This window comes from Panthera onca, chromosome B3, assembly GCF_046562875.1.
Source record: "Panthera onca isolate mPanOnc1 chromosome B3, mPanOnc1 haplotype 2, whole genome shotgun sequence".
NCBI lineage: Eukaryota > Metazoa > Chordata > Mammalia > Carnivora > Felidae > Panthera > Panthera onca.
Genome location: NC_138344.1, coordinates 19,922,836 through 19,943,945, shown reverse-complemented (window position 1 = coordinate 19,943,945; position 21,110 = coordinate 19,922,836). Strand labels below are relative to the sequence as shown.

At 37.5% G+C, this 21,110-nt stretch overlaps 1 pseudogene; it reads right to left on the bottom strand.

Moving 5' to 3' along the window:
* Nucleotides 1-18,684: 18,684 nt before the first annotated feature.
* Nucleotides 18,685-19,034, bottom strand: LOC132669605 (cAMP-regulated phosphoprotein 19 pseudogene; annotated as a pseudogene).
* Between the last annotated feature and the right edge of the window lie 2,076 nt (nt 19,035-21,110).

Sequence of the window (21,110 nt, the reverse complement as noted above, 5' to 3'; positions counted from 1 at the left end):
AAGCCTGATGTTCAAATTATCCTTAGCAAGCTGTCTAATTAAGCCAAACAAGGTCAGAAGAGAGGTAAGGCAGTAAGTGGCTAACACAGACTGCTTTTACTATATTCCTGTATGTACTTATTTAACCATTTCGAGAGACAAAACACCTCAGAAGTGACCTGTTCCCTGATGAATGGCTCTAAATTCTGGAGAAGTCTTCCATTTGCAAAGGTGTAGCTGCCTTTCTGGACTCCTCCCATGATCAGATATCTGTCCTCTGGAGCCACTCACAAGAAACCTACCTCCTTACAAGTATGGCTGACTATATTCAGATTTAGATGTTTTAAGATTTTTTTCTTTTTCCTTTTTTTAGTGTCTATTTCTTTTTATTACTAAGTATAATTTATTGTCAGATTGGTTTTTATACAACACCCAGTGCTCATCCCAACAGGTGCCCTCCTCAATGACCATCACCCACTTTCCCTTTTCCCTCCCATCCCCCACCAACCCTCAGTTTTTTCTCAGTATTTAAGAGTCTCTTATGGTTTGCCTCCTTCCCTCTCTGTAACTATTGTTTTCCCCTTTCCCTCCCCCATGGTCTTCTGTTAAGTTCCTCAGGATCCACATATGAGTGAAAACATATGGTATCTGTCTTTCTCTGCCTGACTTATTTCACTTAACATAATACCCTCCAGTTCCATGCACATTGCTGCAAATGGCCAGATTTCATTCTTTCTCATTGCCAAGTAGTATTCCAATGTATATATAAACCACATCTTCTTTATCCATTCATCAGTTGATGGATATTTAGGCTCTTTCCATAATTTGGCTATTGTTGAAAACGCTACTATAAATACTGGGGTACATGTGCACCTCTGCATCAGCACTCCTGTATCCCTTGGGCAAATTCTTACCAGTGCTATTGCTGGGTCATAGGGTAGTTCTATTTTTAATTTTTTGAGGAACCTCCACACTGTTTCCCAGAGCTGCTGCACACTGTTTTCCAGAGTGGCTGCACCAGTTTGCATTCCACCAACAGTGCAAGAGGGTTCCCTTTTCTCTGCATCCTTGCCAACATCTGTTGTTTACTGAGTTGTTAATTTTAGTTACTCTGACCAGTATGAGGTGGTATGTCAATGTAGTTTTGATTTGTATTCCCCTGATGATAAGTGATGTTGAGCATCTTTTCATGTGTCTGTTAGCCATCTGGATGTCTTCTTTGGAAAAGTGTCTGTTCATGTCTTCTGCCCATTTCTTCACTGGATTATTTGTTTTTCAGGTGTTGAATTTGGTAAGTTCTTTATAGATTTTGGATACTAACCCTTTATCCAATATATCATTTACAAATATAAAATATTTTTTTGACTCAACATCCACCAACTTATTTACTTGTCTATCCCAAGTCACTATTTCCAGAAACATGTGTTTGTGTATTTAACATATAACTCAGTGAACAAATTTTGCCCAGTATGCTATGTTTGAGAAGAGCACGTAAGAGATTATAGAAAGTTTTTAAGTATCTGACAGTGCAAATAAATGAGCTGTTTACTGGAAATGTACCAAACATTTGCCTGGCTTAACTTTCAGTTTGATCTTGGGGAAATCCAGGGAATTTTGTCGTGTCCAGACTTTTTCAAAACTTATTTGCTGCTTACAAAATAATTATCTAATCGTGGCATCTTCCATAGCTTGTATTCAGTAGGTGGTATAAGTGGGGATCAGTAATGCACAAATTCTAAGAAAAGCTGAAGGCAAAGTTTGCTGTTATAACTGATGAATACACTGCCCAGATACAAAAAAGTTGGTTTGATGCCTTGTGTGCCAAAATGAAAAATAGGGAGCAGCATATAAGGCTGGCTGAAGAATCATTTCTCTGTGTGGATTGTGCTTACGTAAGAAGGTGCCTCAGACCCAAAATTAGGATGAAGCTTTTACTAGTCAGGGCAGATGGCTATAAAAAGATAAGAATAATGAAAAGCTACAACCCATAAGAAGAACAAGAACTTAATCACAGCCTTATCAACTCACAACAAGGGGTCATGTCTTATATGCCTTAGTCATGTCTTATCGTATTAAGACAACACCCCCAAATTTTCCTGACAACGGCTTTTGGTGCCAATATTTTGGTCTTTAGCCTCTGAGTACCAGCCCCCTAATAAAATCAGAAAGCTTTCAAATGTGTGTATGTGTTTATTTTATAAATAGAAATACATTTGAGAATATATCAAAGGAGAGAAGTATTTATCTCACCACACAGTAAAGGACTTTAAAAATACTCATTGTTGTATAATGTTTTTTAAAGCATTAAAGGAAGTGGGACAGTTGCTTTGAATCTATGAAGAATAACACATGTATAATTAATGACTTTCCTCTTTTATTTGTATTGTACTTGCTTAAATTTTTTTCAGGCTTAGTAGAAGGGCTATATATAGGGGAAAATAATGTGTATATGTAATAATAAAGACTTCATGGGGACTATTAGAGAATCAAAAATAGTACTATGCAAACAATTAGTTTGAAGATAGTTCCAGATATTTCTTTCCATTCACCTTTCATCATTAGTGAATAAGTGATGTGAGAAGATCTTTAAAAATAAATAAGCCAAAGTTGTCCTGGTTGAACACAAAAAAGTGAGAAAACATAATTTTCCTAAATACATCGTATAAAACATGACCCTTTGTTATGGGTAAATAAGAGGATAGAAGATTGTCAGAATTACAGAAATCTTTTTTTAAAATTGATTCTGAAAATGATGGTGATGGCTGTACAACAATATGAATGTACTGAATGCCTCTGACTTGTACAATTTAAAATAGTTAAAATGGTAAATTTTGTTTTATTTATTTTACTGTAATTTTTAAAATGCCCTTTCAAAATAAAACCCACAATACATCTAAATGTGCCTAAAAATCTTCTTGGGTAGGAATCTAAAATCTAAATCAGATTTTAGGCAGAAAGAAAAAAAGGATAATCCCAAAGTGAATTTGCCAGGATTGTCTATTCTTTTCTTTGTTAACAACCTGCAAAATGTTTGCTAATTTCTGGGCAAGTGTGAGTTTCACTGGCACAAGTAAGAAAGAAGTGATGTGCTCTTGAGCCCAGGCAGACTTATACTCAGGTTATCTTTGGGAATTTTAATCGGTCTGAGTTCACTGTTGAACCAGTTGCAGACAGGAGCAGGCAAGTTCAAGAGTTACAGATGCTCAGAGTGTCCAGAGAGTCAGCTGATTGTAAATGGGACTGGTACAAGTGGCCCTTTATGCGAGATCCCTGCTGGTAACACAGAGGCACAATCCCCCATTCATTTGTTCCTTTGGACGTTTGTGGTCTTGGGGCCTTTTGGATACTTATTGCTGCAGATGACAGAAAATAGGAGTGGGTGAATCTGATAGTAGGGTTTTCTTAGACCAGGGAAAAGGTTGTGTTAAAAATAAAATACCAAGGGGCACCTGGGTGGCTCGGTCGGTTAAGCATCTGAGCTCAGCTCAGGTCATGATCTCACGGTTTGTGAGTTTGAGCACCACATCGGGCTCTGTGCTGATAGCTTGGAGCCTGGAGCCTGCTTTGGATTGTGTGTGTCTCTCTCTCTACCCCTTACCTGCTTGCGCTCTCTCTCTCTTAAAAATAAACATTTTAAAAAATAAAATAACAAAAGCAACAAGTGGGAAAGGCAGACACCACCAGGCAGTGTATATCCTGAATAAATAATTCCAGATTTTACCTTAAAATGTAGGCTGATCTGGCACAAGTCCAGGCCTGGGGACAGATTATATTAGACCATCACAGACTGTAATAGGAATAATTAAGAAGCCTGATATCCTGGCTTTCTCGTAATTACCAGATAGCTCAGCTGATGTGGTTGGAACCCAGGTTAGGGAAGCACCTGATGATTCTTGGGTAGAGAAGTTTCTACATTCACCTACAATGGAAAAGTACAAATCAAAAGGGTTTATATCATTGGGGGTTGAGATGCAAATCAGTTGTGCCACTGGGGAGGGGATGAGGGAGTCTAACTACAAGAAGCTGTCACAAGATTGTCCAGGGTATTCTCTAAAGCATTGCATCCCACTCAAATTTTAACATATGTATGGATTAAGCAGGGACCTGTCAAAATACTGTTTTTGATTCAGTAGGTTGTACATTTCTAACAAACTTCCAGGTGATGCTGATGCTATTGGTCTGAGGACCACACTTCATGTAGAAAGACTCTAAAAAGCTTGGGGCCAACTAAGTGGAGACTAGCATGATCCCAGTTAGACTTAGTAGTTCTACTAACTGAAAGTTTAAAAATGTAACTTTTGATTTAAAGAATTGATTACAGGGGCACCTGGGTGGCTCAGTTGGTTAAGCGTTCGACTTCGGCTCAGGTCATGATCTCACGGTTCATGGGTTCAAGCCCTGTATTGGGCGCTGTAACGACAGTTCAAAACCTGGAGCTTGCTTTAGATTCTGCGTCTCCCTCTTTCTCTGTCCCTTCCCACTTGTGCCCTGTCTCTTTCTGTCTCTCAAAAATAAATAAAAACATTAAAAAAATCGATTACAAACATGAAATTCTAACTTTAACAAATTGCTCTGAAATCATTCATACTTCTTAGGCTAGAGCTAGTTGATCTCAACTGGAAGAAGGTACCACTTCCAGCAGGGCATTCAGAAATGTATAGAGGGTGTTATTGCTTGCCATGATAACATAGAAGTGCTACTGTCATTTGGTACCTGGAGGCCCAGGACTCTCATTGTCTGATAATACGTGGGAAAATTCCAAAGAATTGTCCCATCCAAATGCTAAGAAAGCCCCCACTAGCTATCTGACCAACACCAGTGGAGACAAATGTAACCATTCCTGAAACCTCGGCCAGTTAGTTCTTTCAACATATTTAAAGTTTTATATCCTGGAACAGTAGACCCTACTCATTTGTTTTAGCTCATATTTTTAGAGTTTTGGCAGACTTTAGGATTTTCCAGTGGGAAGCAAGGCCTTTCTGTCTACGTGGTACCATAACTTGATAAAGTCATGGCCATTCCCACAACAGAGAATGAGTCCAACAGGAAGGACTTCAGAAAGTCCTACAGAATCTGGATTGATCAATATTCCACATGAAAAATCAGAAAAGGGAACTTCCAGAGTCCCCCTTGAGGTGACAACACTCTCAAATGCTCTTGCTGGTGCTCACCTTACTCCAAACCTGGTGCTATGACCAGGGTGCCTAACTCCAAACACAAATGCCTCCAATGCTTTTGGGTCTATCAAATTCCCACCAAATTCTTCTTCCACAAAATGGAGAGTTCCACAGTACACAATTTGTGGGTCATAAAAGCTTTCCCAAGGTCAAACAGATTCTGACCTCTGATCCCAACAGATAGTGTCAAATATTACCATGTGTGTATTGGAAATTCTTGTGGTAACTTAGTTGTGGTATAAAAAACAGATATGAGAAATAAATACAGATATGAGAAATAAAATAGGGAAATGAAGAAGTGACTTAGGGCAGTGTTCAGGAAGGATGATGCAGGAAGAGATTATTGAAAAGGAAAACCCAAATCAACTTAGTGTGATAGGAAAGAGGCCTTGACAGCTGTTATTTCAGAGACTAGTTTTAAAAAAAGATGAAATAATATTTCAATAAGCATATTGCAATAAGTATATTCGGTACAATGTAAGGAAAAAATTGTATAGCTTTTTGAACTTCCACATTAAGTTCAAGAGATGGGAAACTCCTGAAAGGATTTGGCAGGGTCATTCTGATTCTGTCTGGGAAAGCTTTCTTCATCTGGTCTTGGTCTTGGGTATTGCTAAATAGATGGGAAATGTCTCAGGGACCCCAGGGGAGCAGTTTTTGTGCCAAGTCTCCAAGTCCCCCCTGACCACACTGCAATGACCCAAAGGAGATACTATTTTTTTTAATTTAACTTTTTAAAAATTTTATTTAAATCCGAGCTAGTTAGCATATAGTGTAGTAATGGTTTCAGGAGTAGAACTTAGTGATTCATTACTTACACACAACACCCAGTGCTCATCCCAACAGGTGCCCTCCTTAATGCCCATCACCCATGTAGGCCATCCCCCCACCCAACACCCCTCCATCAATCCTCAGTTTTTCTGTATTTAAGAATCTCTTATGATTTGCCTCCCTTTCTGTTTTTATCTTATTTTTCCCGAAGGAGATACTCTGACACTGATCACTACATTCTAAAAACTCTAAGATGGTTAAAATGTTGACTTGATAAAAAATTAGTTTCATAAGTAAAATAATGTGTACATAACACCCATAATCATCTGTATCCATGTACATTGTGTACAATAATGCTGGATGAGTATTGGCTGCACTGGTGCCAACTTAGCTTCAAAAACTAGTAGCTCTCTATGTTGGTGAATGTTCTCTTAAAATGGTTTGTGGAAGTTCTTCTGAAATGGTGCCACCAGCTCCAGTGTACAAGACTTAACAAGAATTGGACAGAACTTCTTTTGCAGGAAAAGGTTTCACGGGCAACTGTGAGCCCTGGAAGGAATTTCAGGGCAGGAGAAAGCCATGCAGAGAAGGCTGTGTCTGCCTAGCTCTGCCTTGACTTTGATTTCTGTTAAGTTCTGTACCTGGGTTACAGCAGGTGTGTGTGTGTGTGTATGTGTGTGCACGTGCACATATATGTGTACACTTCCTGTCAACCTGTAACCTACTTGCAATGATATAAGCCACAGTTTGCATGTGAAGAGAAAACATCGTTTCTTATTTTGTTTATATAATTTCTTGCCTTCTTTAAAGACTTCCTATTTCTAGCAGGGAAACAAAGCAAACAAACCAACAGAACCCAACTAAAAGGCGCATCAAGTTTAAACCTCAGATGCACACAATACTTTAAATTACCCTGTGGACACTAATCAGCTTCCCAGTTTCCTTTTGCCTGGGGTACTCATCTGCTATTGTCTTTCTCTGGGTCCTAGTGATACCCTTGGCTGCCTGGTTGCTGGGGTCCTGCTGGCTTCTGAGCTGAGGCCTGGAGCTGGTAGATTCGTGGTGGGACCTGTAAGCTCAGGAGCCATTTGTATGGGGCATGGGCCCTGAGACCCTGTTTCTCCTCCATCTAGTGTCCTCCATGCCACCCTGTTGGGCCCTCTGCAGCCTGGCATCACCACACTACCATTGACTCAGGGCCAGCCCAGTGGATCTCAGCTCAGCTCCGTGCTGGGTTCAGAACTCTCTGCCTGACCACTCAGTGCTCTTAAGTAGGCAGGGTCACCTCATGTTGGCTCAAGGGACCCCACTCAGGTGCTCCTTGTGGAGCCCAGGCATCCTGCGTCCCTTCCTGCTGGAAATCCATGAAGCATGTTCAACGCCTACATCAGGTTGACCACTGGGGCAGACCCTTCTTGCTCTTCTTCTACCAACCACCCTTCAGAGGGAAGGAGGAAGGCTTTCTTTTACACCTCCTTTATGAGACCTTTTTTCTACCGGACAGAAGAAGGCCCCAAGGGCCAGCAGAGACAGACAACAGGACTCTCTTCTCTCGTTAGCATATGGTTTAAGCTGTAAGTCAAGTGTAGGCCATTTAAATAGCAGGCAAAAAAAAAAAAAATCAACCAAATCCTCAAAGCCTGGATTTCAAGTCTAGTATCTTGCCAAAGAGGGAACATACTTGGCAATAAGCCTTTTGACTCTACTTCATTAGAATGAAATATGTTTTAAGGATAAGTGTATTGGTTTTATATATTTAAAATACTATGTTTCATTACAACTGTTTTATAGGGTCTTGCAGGGAAAAATAAGACCAAGCCAACAAAGAAATATATAATTCAATAGCTGTAATGGACAAAGAGAACCATTTACTTAAGAATGGCTTTCCACAAATTAGGTATTAATCATATTTTGAATATTATCTGTATGTTTGACCATGGCTGCACAATTAGAATGTTGGTCACTACTTCTACATGCATTTGTATTTGCCAGTAATTCCCCTGTCTTCTTTTCAACCTCCCACTACTAATTTATGTTGACCCTCAAAAAAGAAAATGAGTACTTGAATGTCAGGGCATGTGACTTGCATTCTAGGACATATTGTAACTTCCAGAGCACTGACTCAGCAATCTAATGGTTTAGCCTTCATACTCCTGACAGCTGTTTATTTCTTTCAATGTAATTTCTGAGAAAAATATCCAGAAGGGATTTGCTGCCCTAGATCTATCAGAAAACATATTTAAGATATCCTGTAGTTTTATAATACAAAAGTCTAACAGTGAACAATCATATCATAAAGGGTTATGATTTCAGTAACAGTTTATCAGGCATAAAGATGTTTAAAGCACCCACCTGAAACTTTGCAGAGATTTAAGAAGATAATGCATGGGAACAGTAGAAGCTAAGAAATGTTTCCAATACTATTTTAAGGCAATCAGAGAATAATGGAATTTGAAAGAAACTTCAAGATTATCTGATTCAGATCCCCACTTTCTGCACCTAGAAAAGTTTACTTATTGACTTCTACTAGAGCAAGTAGGGCTGTTCAAAGATCAGAAAGCCTTGAGATCACAGTTGGTGACTGCAAATGGAACCCAGGTCAAAAAGTCTGAGTACATCAGGCTCAGATTGCAACAGACCAAATTGGGACCTAGAGGCAAAATTAATCCCCAGAGAGAAAGACTGAAGCAGATAGGCTTCCAGAAGTCAGTAGCTCCAGCAGGCAGGAGAAAGCATAGACAGCAGTTTGCATCTACCTGGTAACTCTGACAAGTCTTCTGACACCCATTCTGCCTCCCTAAGTGCTTCAGGTTTGAAACAATTACTGAAGACATCTAAAACAAAAATAGTAAAAAAATCAACAAAAGAATGAAAACGATACACTAGAAAATATCTACTTACTACAAAAGAAGGCAGTGGGGAAGAATAAAAGAACAAAACAAATATCCAAATGGCAGAGATAGTTTCAACAAGACAAATTTAAAAAATAAACGTGAATGGATTAAACACGCCAACCAAAAGGCAGAGATGTCAGATTAGAATTAAGATCCAAGATCCAGCAATATGCTGCTGATAAGAGATACACTTTAGATTCAGAGGATTAAAGTAAAGAGATATAATGTGCAAACAGTAACAATAAGAGAGCTGAAGTGGCTACATTAATAAAAGATAAAATACACTTGAAGACAAAAAAGTTATGAAATGCAAATAGGAACTTAACATTTAAAAAAAAACTAAAATTGATCGTTTGCATTAGACTTCATTCTTTGTGTTGTACAGTACTATGCATTTTAACGACTGCCTTATATCATATATGCACCATTACAGTATCATACAGAATAGTGTCACCACCCTAAAAATTGATCTCTGTCCCACCTGTCAATCTCTCTCCCTCTCCCCATGAACCGTTGGCAACCACTGATGTTTTCACTGTCTCCAAAATTTTTTCTTTTCCAGAATGTCACGTAAGTATCATACTTTATATAGCCTTTTCAGACTGGCTTCTTTCACTTAGCAATATTCACTTAAGTTTCCTCCATGTCTTTCTGTAGCTCTATAGCTCACTTCTTTTTATTGCTAAATAATAATCTTTGTATGTATGTTCCACAGTTTATTTATCCATTCATCTATTAAAGGACATCTTAATTGCTTCCAAGTTTTGGCAATTATGAATAAACTGTTTTGTGCAGATTTTTGCATGCACTTAAATTTTCAACTCATTTAACTAAATACCAAAAGTTTGATTGCTGGATCATATGGTAAGAGTATGCTTAGCTTTGTAAGAAGCTGCCAAACTGTCTTCCATAGCAGACATTTTTTTGATCATTGTTTTTTTTTCCTTTGAAGTGTAGTTGATGCATAATATATTAGTTTCAATGATTCTATAGTGTGTCACCATTTATATATCTTACAAAGCAATCACAATGGCAAATCTAGCTACTGTTTGTCACCTTACAACGTTGTTACATATTATTAACAATATTCTCCATGTTGTACATTGCATCCTCATGTCTTATTTATTTTATAAGTGGAAATTTGTATCTTTTAATCCCCTTTCCTTATTTTGCTCCTTCCTCCCCCCCACTCTGAAAATCACCAAATTGTTCTCTGTATATATGAGTTGGTTTCTGTTTTGTTTTTAGATTCCACACATAAGTGAAATCATACAGTATTTGTCTTTGTCTGACTTATTTAACTTAGCATAATATCCCCTGGGTTCATCCATGTTGTTGCAAATGGCAAGATTTCATTCTTTTTCTTTTTTTTGCAGCTGAGTAATATTGATGGACACTTAGTTGTTTCCATGTCTTGGCTATTGTAAACAATGCTGCAATGAACATGGGGTGCATATATCTTTACAAATTAATGTATTCTTTTTCCTCAGATAAATACCCAGAAGGGAACTGCTAGATTCAATGGTCATTCTATTTTTAATTTTTTTAGGAAACTCTATACTGTTTTTCATAATGGCTGTACCATTTTGCATCCCCACTAGCAGTGCACCAGGGACATCCTTGTGAATTACTCTTTTTGACAACAGCTATTTTGACAGGTGTGAGGTGATATCTCATTGTGGCTTTGACTTACATTTCCCTGATGTTTAGTAATGGTGAGCATATCATGTGTCTGTTGGCCATCTGTATGTCTTCTTTGGAGAAATATCTTTTCACTTCCTCCTCCCATTTTTAATTGGATTTTTTTTATATTGAGTTATGTGAGCTCTTTATATATTTTGCATGTTAACTCCTTATCAGTTATATCATTTGCAAACATCTCCTATTCAGTAGGTTGTCTTGTCATTTTGTTGAAGGTTTCCTTTGCTGTGCAAAAGCTTTTTAGTTTGATGCAGTCCCATATTTTTATATTTACTTTTGTTTCCTTTGCCTAAAGAGACAGATCCAAAAAATTATTGCTCATACTGATGTTCAAGAGCTTACTGCCTATGTTTTCTTCTAGAATTGTTATGGTTTCTTGTCTTCTAATTAAGCCTTAAATCCATTTTGAGTTTATTTTTAATAAATAAATTTAATAATAATTAATATTAAATTAATAATTAATAACAATTAATAATTAATAATCAAAGTAATAATAATTTAAATAAATAAATAAATGGTGTGAAAAGTTGTGCACTTTCACTTTTTTGCTTGTAGGTGTCCATTTTCCCTGACAACACTTATGTTCTTGCTTTCTTTGTCAAAGATTAATTGACTGTATAAGGATGGGCTTATATCTGGACTTTCTATTCTGTTCTATTGACCTATGTGTCTATTTCTGTGTCAATACACTATTTTTATTAATATGCCTTTGGAGGATAGTTAGAGATCAGAGAGGGTGATACCACCAGATTTATTCTTCTTTCTCAAGATTGCTTTGGCTGGCTATTTGGGGTCTTTCATGGTTCCTTACAAATTTTAGGATTCTTTTTTAGTTCTCTGAAAGATGCCATTGGTATTTTGTTAGGGACTGCATTGAATCTGGATATTGCTTTGGGTAGTAAGGACATGTTAACAATATTAATTATTCCAATCTACCAGCATGATATATTTTCCATTTATTTCAGTCTTCTTCAATTTCTTTCATCAATGCCTTATATTTTTTCAAAGTAAAAATCTTTCACCTCCTTGGTTTAAATGCATTCCTAAGTATTTTATTATTTTTGATATAATTGTAAATGGGATTTTCCTTAATTTGTCTTTCTGGTAGTTCATATTTAGTGAACAGAAATGGAACAGATTTATGTATTTAATTTTGTATCCCACTCAATTTGCTTACTAGTTCTAATAGTTTTTTGCTAAAGTCTTTACAGGTTTCTCTATATAGTATCATGTTATCTGTAAATAGTGACACTTTTACCTGTCTTTCAATTTGGATGCATTTCCTTTTTCTTATATAATTGCTGTGGCTAGTACTGCCAGTAGTATATTGAATAAAAGTGGTGAGAGGGGGCATCCTTACTTTGTTTCTGAGTGTAGAGCAGAAATTTTCAGCTTTCACCACTGAGTATGATGTTACCTATGGATATCTCATATATGACCTTTATTATGTTAGTACATTCCTTCTATACCCACTTTGTTGAGAGTTTTTATCATAAATGGATGTTGAATTTTGACAAATATTTTTTATGCATCTATTAAGATAATCATATGATTTTTATCCTTCATTTGGTTAATGTGGTGTATCACATTAACAGATTTGTGGATGTTGAAACATCCTTGAATTGCTTGAATAAATGCCACTTGATCACAAAATGTGATCTTTTTAATATATTGTACCCAGTTTGCTAATATTTTATTGAGGATTTTTACATCTATGTTCATCAGGGAAATTGGCCTATAATTTCCTTTTCTTGTGGCATCCTTGTCTGGCTTTGGTATTTGGCTAATGCTGGCCTTGTAAAATGAGTTTGGAAGAGTTCCCTCCTCTTATGTTTTTTAGAAGACTTTGAGAAGGTTCTTTGAATGTTTCTTCTTTGGATGTTTGAAAGAATCCACCAATGAAGCTCGCTGGTCCTAGACTTTTGTTTGTTGGGAGGTTTTTGATTACTGATTCAATTTCTTTACTAGTGATCAGTATTCAGATTTTCTTTTTCATCATGATTCAGTCTTGGTAGATTATGGGTTTCCAGGAATTTCTCTATTTATTTTAGGTTTTCCAATTTGTTGGTGTATAATTGTTCATATCAGTCTTTTATGATCCTTTGTATTTTTGTGGTATCAGTTGCAACATCTCATCTTTCATTTCTGATTTTATTTATTTGAGTCTCCTCCCTTTCTGTGTCTGTCTCTTTCTCAGTGGATCTAGCCAAAAGTTTGTCAATTTTGTTTACTTTTTAAAGAACAAGCTCTTATTTTCATTGATCTTTTAAAATTGTCTTTTAATTTATTTCTGCTGTAATCTTTCTTATTTCCTTCTTTCTGTTACTTTTGGGTTTTGCTTGTTCTTTTTCTAGTTCTTTGTACTATAAATTAGATTGTTTATTTGAGACTTTTTTTTTAATCAAAGTCTTCAAAGAAGCAGTGGTTTATTATTATACATGTAATTTACCTATATAAATGATAGAATAGGATACCCCAGTAAGCATCATGGAAAGTCTTTCTTAATAGACTCCCTGAGGCCTTTGTCATGGCCTTTCTCCAGAGAAAGCAGGGCAGGGCAGCACAGCCTGCACAGGGACCATCTTTATCTTCTGCGGTTTCACTATGTCCTTGTACCTTTGGTTCTCTGGTCAACCAGAGGCTTCTGGGAAGTTCCAAGAAGGTCCTTTACTCTGAAACAAAATCTTGAAGACTAGATAGTCCCAAAAAGATTTTAAATAGATGGCTTTATTTAGTACTGTCTGTATAGATTCTAACACGATATGAATTAGACCATGTTGAATTCATTTGCTTATTTGAAACCTGGATTCTGCCAGCTTACATGTCTCTATTTTATTGTGTTAATATTTTATTAAATGCTTTCAGTAAAATTTGATTTTAGAGTATTTTGGATTTTTACACTGAAATAAAGGAAAAATTTACTTTTTAGAATGTGAGATCCTTTGGAAATCCTGGGTATGTAATGAGAAGATTGGTACTCGATAACATTGAAATCTGTGGTTCCTTTTTTCATGGAAACATATCAGAATTTATGTTTTATTTATATTTAATACTTTAAGGCAGTAAAAAAACAATATTAGGTTATAGAGGAAAATCAGATTAACATGAACAATGACTTTGTTATGAAGCCATTATTCTTAGTCAAGAAGCAGGTTTTGTGCCGACCTAATCTTTTTTTTTCTTATTAACTTGTTTTACTTTTTTAAATTTACATCCAAACTATTTAGTATATAGTGCAACAATGATTTCAGGAGTAGATTCCTTAGTGCCCCTTACCCATTTAGCCCATCCCCCTTTCACAACCCCTCCCATAACCCTCAGTTTGTTTTCCATATTTATGAGTCTCTTATGTTTTGTCCCCCTCTCTGTTTTTATATTATTTTTGTTTCCCTTCCCTTATGTTCATCTGTTTTGTCTCTTAATGTCCTCATATGAGTGAAGTCATATGATTTTTGTCTTTCTCTGACTGACTAATTTCACTTAGCATAATACCCTCCAGTTCCATCCACATAGTTGCAAATGGCAAGATTTCATTCTTTGTCATTGCCAAGTAATACTCCATTGTATATATATACCACATCTTCTTTATCCATTCATCCATCGATGGACATTTGGGCTCTTTCCATACTTTGGCTATTGTTGATAGTGCTGCTATAAACATGGGGGTGCATGTGCCCCTTTGAAACAGCACACCTGTATGCCATGGATAAATGCCTAGTAGTGCAATTGCTGGGTCATAGAGTAGTTCTATTTTTAGTTTTTTGAGGAACCTCCATACTGTTTTCCAGAGTGACTGCAGCAGCTTGCATTCCAAGAGACTTTTCTTCTTTTTTTAAATGTCTATTTATTTTTGAGAGAGAGACAGAGTGCGAGCTGGGGAGGGGTGGAGAGAGGGAGACACAGAAACTGAGGCAGGCTCCAGGCTCTGAGCTGTCAGCAGAGAGTCTGATGTGGGGCTCAAACTCATGAACTGGCAGATCATGATTTGAACCAAAGTCAGATGTTTAACCTACTGAGCCACCCAGATGCCCTGAGACTTTCCTTATTTCTTGACATAAGCATTTATTGCTGTTAACTTCCCTCTTTGAACTGCCTTTGGTACATCCCATACATTTTGGTATGTTATTTTTCCATTTTCATTAGTCTCAAAGCATGTTTTGACTTCTGTTTTGATTTATTCTTTGAAGCATTAGTTGTCAGTAGCATGGTCTAATCTCCACATATTTGTGAATTTTCCACTTTTACTTGTGTAATTAATTTCTAGTTTTGTACCATTGTGATTGGAAAAGATGCATGATATGATTTCAGCCCTCTTCAATGTATTAAGACTTATTTTGTGGTCTAACATATGATCTATCTTGGAAAATGCTCCATGTATACTTGAGAAGAATGTGTATTCTTTGGTTGGAATGGTCTGTCAACATCTGTTAAGTCCATCTGGTCTAATGTATTGTTTAAAGCCAATGTTTCCTTATTGATTTTCTGTCTGGAGGATCTATCCATTGATGTAAGTGGGTTGTTAAAGTATCCTGCTAGTATTGTGTTGCTGTCTATTTCTCCCTTTCACTCTGTTAATGTGTGCTTTATATACTCAGGCACTCCTACACTGGATGCATAAATATTTGAAAATGTTATAGCTTATTGTTAGGTTGACCACTTTATCATAATGTACACCTTTCTTTGTCTCTTATTACAGCCTTTGTTTTAAAGTCTATTTGTCTTGTTGAACTCCTGAGTTCTTGAGGGGCGAAAGTGAGAACAGATCCAAGAACATTCTTGGTTTCCTGTTTGGTGTGGACTTGGGAGGGTATTCAGAACTGTTGCCAATCTGTTCTGGAACATAGCTACACTATTCCTGAAAATATGAGGAGGACAAAGGAATCTTTAGGAATGGCTTTAAAATTGGTAAGTTGTGGTTTTGTTGCTTGAATTGCACGGGGTCCTCAGAGAAACCGATATGGATGTACTTTTTCCCTCCTAGTGAGGAAGCGGCCACAACCTAACAGGAGGAAAAATCTAGAACCATTAAAGTTTTATGTTTTTGTGTAGGAATTATGATGATGATGATGATGATTCCTTCAAAAAAAACCCTGTAAAAAATAAAATAAAGTCTATTTGTCTGATATAAGTGTAGCTACTCCAGCTTTGTTTTGGTTTCTGCTTGCATGGGATATCTTTTTCTATCCCTTTACCTGCAGTCTTTGTGTGTCCTTATATCTGAAGCAAGTCCCTTACAGGCAACATACAGATGGATATTTCTGAAAAGAAATCCATTCAGGTACTCTATGTCTTTTGATTGGAGAATTAGTCCACTTACATTTAAAGTAATGATTGATAGCAATGTGCTTACTGTCATTTTGTTAATTGTTTTCTGGCTGTTTTCATAGTTCTTCTCTGTTCCTTTCTTCTCTTGTTTCCTTACTTTTGTGGTTTGATGATTTTCTTTAGTGGTGTGCTTATATTCCTTTCTCTTTATCTTTTGTGTATTACTTAAAAGAACTTATTTGCAAACCTAAAAACCTAGAAGCTTTTCCCACAATATTTTGAAAATATTGTGCTACTTTCTTCTGGCTTGCAAAGTTTCTGCTGAAAGATCTAGTGATAGTCTTATGGAGGTTCCCTTGTATGTAACAAGTCTTTTTTCTCTTACTGCTTTTTTAATTTTTATTTTTAAATATTTATTCATTTTTGGGGAGAGCACTAGTTGGGGAGGGGCAGAGAGAGGGGGACAGAGGATCTAAAGCAGGCTCTGTGCTGACAGGCTGACAGCAGTGAGCCTGATAAAGAGCTCAAACTCACAAACTGTGAGATCATGACCTGAGCTGAGGTCAGACGTTCAACCAACTGAGCCACCCAGGTGCCCCTCTCCTGCTGCTTTTATATTCTCTCTTTGTTTCTAACTTTTGTCATTTTAATGGCAAAGTTACTGGGTTCTTCTTATTTGGAGCTCTCTGAACTTCCTGGATTTGGATGTCCATTTCCTTCCCCAGGTTAGGGAGATTTTCAGCCATTATTTCTTCAAATAAGATTTCTGCCCATTTCTCTCTCTCTTCTCCTTCTAGGAGCCCTATGTTGTGAGTGTCAGTCCAATTGATGTTGTCCCATTTTTTCCCTTAACCTATCTTCTTTTTTATTTCTTTCTCTTTTTTTTTCATTTTCATTCTTTTTCCTGCTCTGATTGGGTAAGTTCCACTGCCTTATCTTTGAGTTAACAGATTCTTTCTTATGTTGCATCTAGTCTATTGTTGAACCCCTCTAGTGTATTTTTCAGTTCAGAAGTTCTATGATTTCTATTATATTTTCCATCTCTGTTGATGTTCTCCCTGTGTTTATCCATTCTTTCCCCCAGTTTAGTGAGCATATTTATAACCATTACTTTTAACTCCTTATCAGGTAAATTGTCTCTATTTTACTAAGATTTTTTTCCCAGATATTTTATCTTGTTATTTCCTTTGGAATAACTGAATTTTTTTTTCTTTCGTGGATTGAGTTTTTGGTGTTGTATCTGAAAAGTCATTGCCAAACCAAGGTTGCTTCAATTTTTTTCCTGCATTATCTATTAGGAGTTTTACAGTTTTGCATTTTACATTTAGGTTTAATTTTAAGTTAATTTTTGCGAAGGATATTAGGTCTGTATCTTTTTTTTTAATTCACTCAGCCACTCTATTTCTTTTTCTTTTTTTTTGCATGTGAATTTACAATTTTTCCAACACCATTTGTTTAATAAGCGTCTATCCTTTCTCCATTGAATTGCCTTTGCTTCTTTGTCAAAGACAATCTATTGTGTTTGTATGAACTTTTATTGGACTTTTCGTTTTGTTTCATTGACTTATTTATCTATTAAGCAATACCACTCTGCCTGGGTCACTGTAACTTTATAGTAAACTTTATAGTAAGTCTTTTTTTTTTCTTCAAATTTAATTCCAAGTTAGTTAACATGTAATGTAATAATAATTCCAGGAATAGAATTTAGTGATTCATCACTTCCAAATAACACCCATTGCTCACCCCAACAAGTATCCTCCTCAATGCCCCTCACCCCTTTAGCCCTTCCCCCAACCCAACACCCCATCAGGAACCCTCAGTTTGTTCTCTGTATTTAAGTGTCTCTTATGGTTTGTCTCCCTCTCTGTTTCTATATTATTAAGGAAGAGACCTTTATGTTCATTTGTTTTGTATCTTAAATTCCACATACGAGTGAAATCATATGATATTTGTCTTTCTCTGACTGACTTATTTTGCTTAGCATAATACACTCTAGTTCCACTTATAGTAAGTCTTGAAGTCAAGTATGGTCACTCCTCTGACTTTGTTTTTCTTCTGTAATACTGTGTTGGTTATTCTAAATATTTTGCCTTTGTGCAGAAACTTCATAATTGAATTTGCAATACTCACAAAATATTTTGCCAAGATTATGATTGGGGTTGCATTGAATTTATACATTACATTGGGAAGAACTGGTATTTAAAAAATATCTCATCCATTCATGCACAGTATTTATCTTGTTATTTAGATCTTCTTTGATTTCTTTCATCAAAATTTTTTAGATTTCTTCATATAAATAATTTACATATTTTGTTAAACTTATTCCTAAGCATTACAATTTTTGATGCCCATTTAAATGGCGTGTGTTTTTAATTTCAAGTTCTAATTATTCACAGATGGCCAACAGGTACATGAAAAGGTGCTCAATATCTGTAATCATCAGGGAAATGCAAATCAAAATGACAATGAAATATCACACCAAATGACTATTATCAAAAAGACTAGAAATAATAAGTGTTGATGAGGATGTAGAGAAAAGGAAACCCTCATGCATTGTTGGTGGGAATGTAAATGCTATATTTACATATGGAAAATAGTATGGCGATTCCTCAAAAAATTAAAAAATAGAAACATCATATGACCCAGCAATTCCACTTCTGGTTATTTAGCCAAAGAAAACAAAAACACTAACTCAAAAAGATCTATGGGCTGCCCTCCCCCATGTTAGCTGCAGTATTATTTACAATAGCAAACATATGCAAGCAACTTAACATTCCTTGATGATTGAGTGGATAAAGAAAATCACACACACACACACACACACACACACACACACACACACATTATGCAGTCATTTGCAACAACATGGATGGATTTTTTTTTCCAATTCAGCATTTTTAATCAGTCAACAGCTTGCTAGTAACAAGGGATGGTTTCCATTGAGGTAGGTCCTATGCAATGGGAATGTGGTCACCAGTAACTTCTGTCTTATCCAGAGCTGCAGTAGGAAGTGGCTTATTGATTTTTGCTTTAGCCATATTGTAACCCCAGAATCAAAATATTTTTGCCTTTTATGTTATCGTTTCCTTAAGAAATTTTAACCTCCAAGCTTTTGTCCTAGATGAGGATACCTTGCTTTTAATTTTGCTTCTTCAGCTTTCTCTGGACTAGTTACTTTATCTTCCATTTCCTTCTGCTCCTCTGTGGAGGCTCTCTCAGAGACTTCTGTGGACACATGGCTCCCTCTTACCCCACTTTTCCATCTCTGCCAACATGGATGGATCTTTAGGCCTTTATGTCATATGAGATAAGTCAGGCAGATAAAGACAAGTACTCTATGATGTCACTTGTATGTGGAATCTAAAACAAAAGCAAACCAAAAAAACAAAAAACAAAAAACCAAAACACCTAAACCCAAACTACTAGATGCAGAGAATAGATTGGTGGTTGCCAGGGGTCAGTGGTGTGGGGTGAGCAAAATGGGTGAAAATAGTCAAAAGATACAAACTCCCAGTTATAAGGCATAGGGATATAATGTACAGCATGGTGACTATAGTTAATAATACTATATTGTATATTTGAAAGTTGCTAGCAGAGTAGATCTGAAAAGTTCTCATCAAAAGAAAAAAATTCTAACTATGTGTGATAATGGATGTTAATTAACCTTATTGTGGTGACCATTTTGCAACATATACAAATATTGAATTATTATATGACACTGGAAATGAGCATAATGCTATATGTCAATTATATCTCAATTAAAATAAATTCCAATTCTTTTTTTAAATTTAACTTTATTGGCTTTTCGGAAGATGGCGGCATAGGAGGATGCTGGGCTCACCGCGCGTCCTGCTGATCACTTGGATTCCACCTACACCTGCCTAAATAACCCAGAAAACCGCCAGAGGATTAGCAGAATGGAGTCTCCAGAACCAAGCGCAGACGAGAGGCCCACAGAAGAGGGTAGGAAGGGCGGCGAGGCGGTGCGCGCTACACGGACTGGCGGGAGGGAGCTGGGGCGGAGGGGCGGCCCGCCGGCCAAGCAGAGCCCCCGAGTCTGGCTGGCAAAAGTGGAGGGGCCGGACGGAGTGTGTTCTGACAGCAAGCGGGACTTAGCATCTGAGAGGTCATAAGTTAACAGCTCTGCTCAGAAAGCAGGAAGGCTGGAGGACAAAGGGAGGGAGAGTTGCTGAGCCCTGGGATGACAGAGCTCAGTTTGGCGGGGAACAAAGGCGCTCGCCAGCGCCATCTCCCTCGCCCACCCCCCAGCCAAAATCCCAAAGGGAATCAGTTCCTGCCAGGGAACTTGCTTGCTCCTCGCAAACACCCAACACTGTGCTTCTGCGGAGCCACCCCTCTGGCAGCGGGTCTGACTCCCTCCTGCTGCCACAGGGCCCCTCCTGAAGTGGATCACCTAAAGAGAAGCGAGCTAAGCCTGCCCCTCCTGCCCCTGTGCACCTTGCCTACCCACCCCAGCTAATACGCCAGATCCCCAGCACCACAAGCCTGGCAGTGTGCAAGTAGCCCAGACGGGCCACGCCAACCCACAGTGAATCCCGCCCCTAGGAGAGGGGAAGAGAAGGCACACACCAGTCTGACTGTGGCCCCAGCAGTGGGCTGGGGGCAGACATCAGGTCTGACTGCAGCCCCGCCCACCAACTCCAGTTATACACCACAGCACAGGGGAAGTGCCCTGCAGGTCCTCACCACTCCAGGGACTACCCAAAATGACCAAACGGAAGAATTCCCCTCAGAAGAATCTCCAGGAAATAACAACAGCTAATGAACTGATCAAAAAGGATTTAAATAATATAACAGAAAGTGAATTTAGAATAATAGTCATAAAATTAATCGCTGGGCTTGAAAACAGTATAAAGGACAGGAGAGAATCTCTTGCTACAGAGATCAAGGGGCTAAGGAACAGTCAGGAGGAGCTGAAAAACGCTTTAAACGAGATACAAAATAAAATGGAAACAACGACGGCTCGGATTGAAGAGGCAGAGGAGAGAATAGGTGAACTAGAAGATAAAATTATGGAAAAAGAGGAAGCTGAGAAAAAGAGAGATAAAAAAAATCCAGGAGTATGAGGGGAAAATTAGAGAACTAAGTGATACACTAAAAAGAAATAATATACGCATAATTGGTATCCCAGAGGAGGAAGAGAGAGGGAAAGGTGCTGAAGGTGTACTTGAAGAAATAATAGCTGAGAACTTCCCTGAACTGGGGAAGGAAAAAGGCATTGAAATCCAAGAGGCACAGAGAACTCCCTTCAGACCTAACTTGAATTGATCTTCTGCATGACATATCATAGTGAAACTGGCAA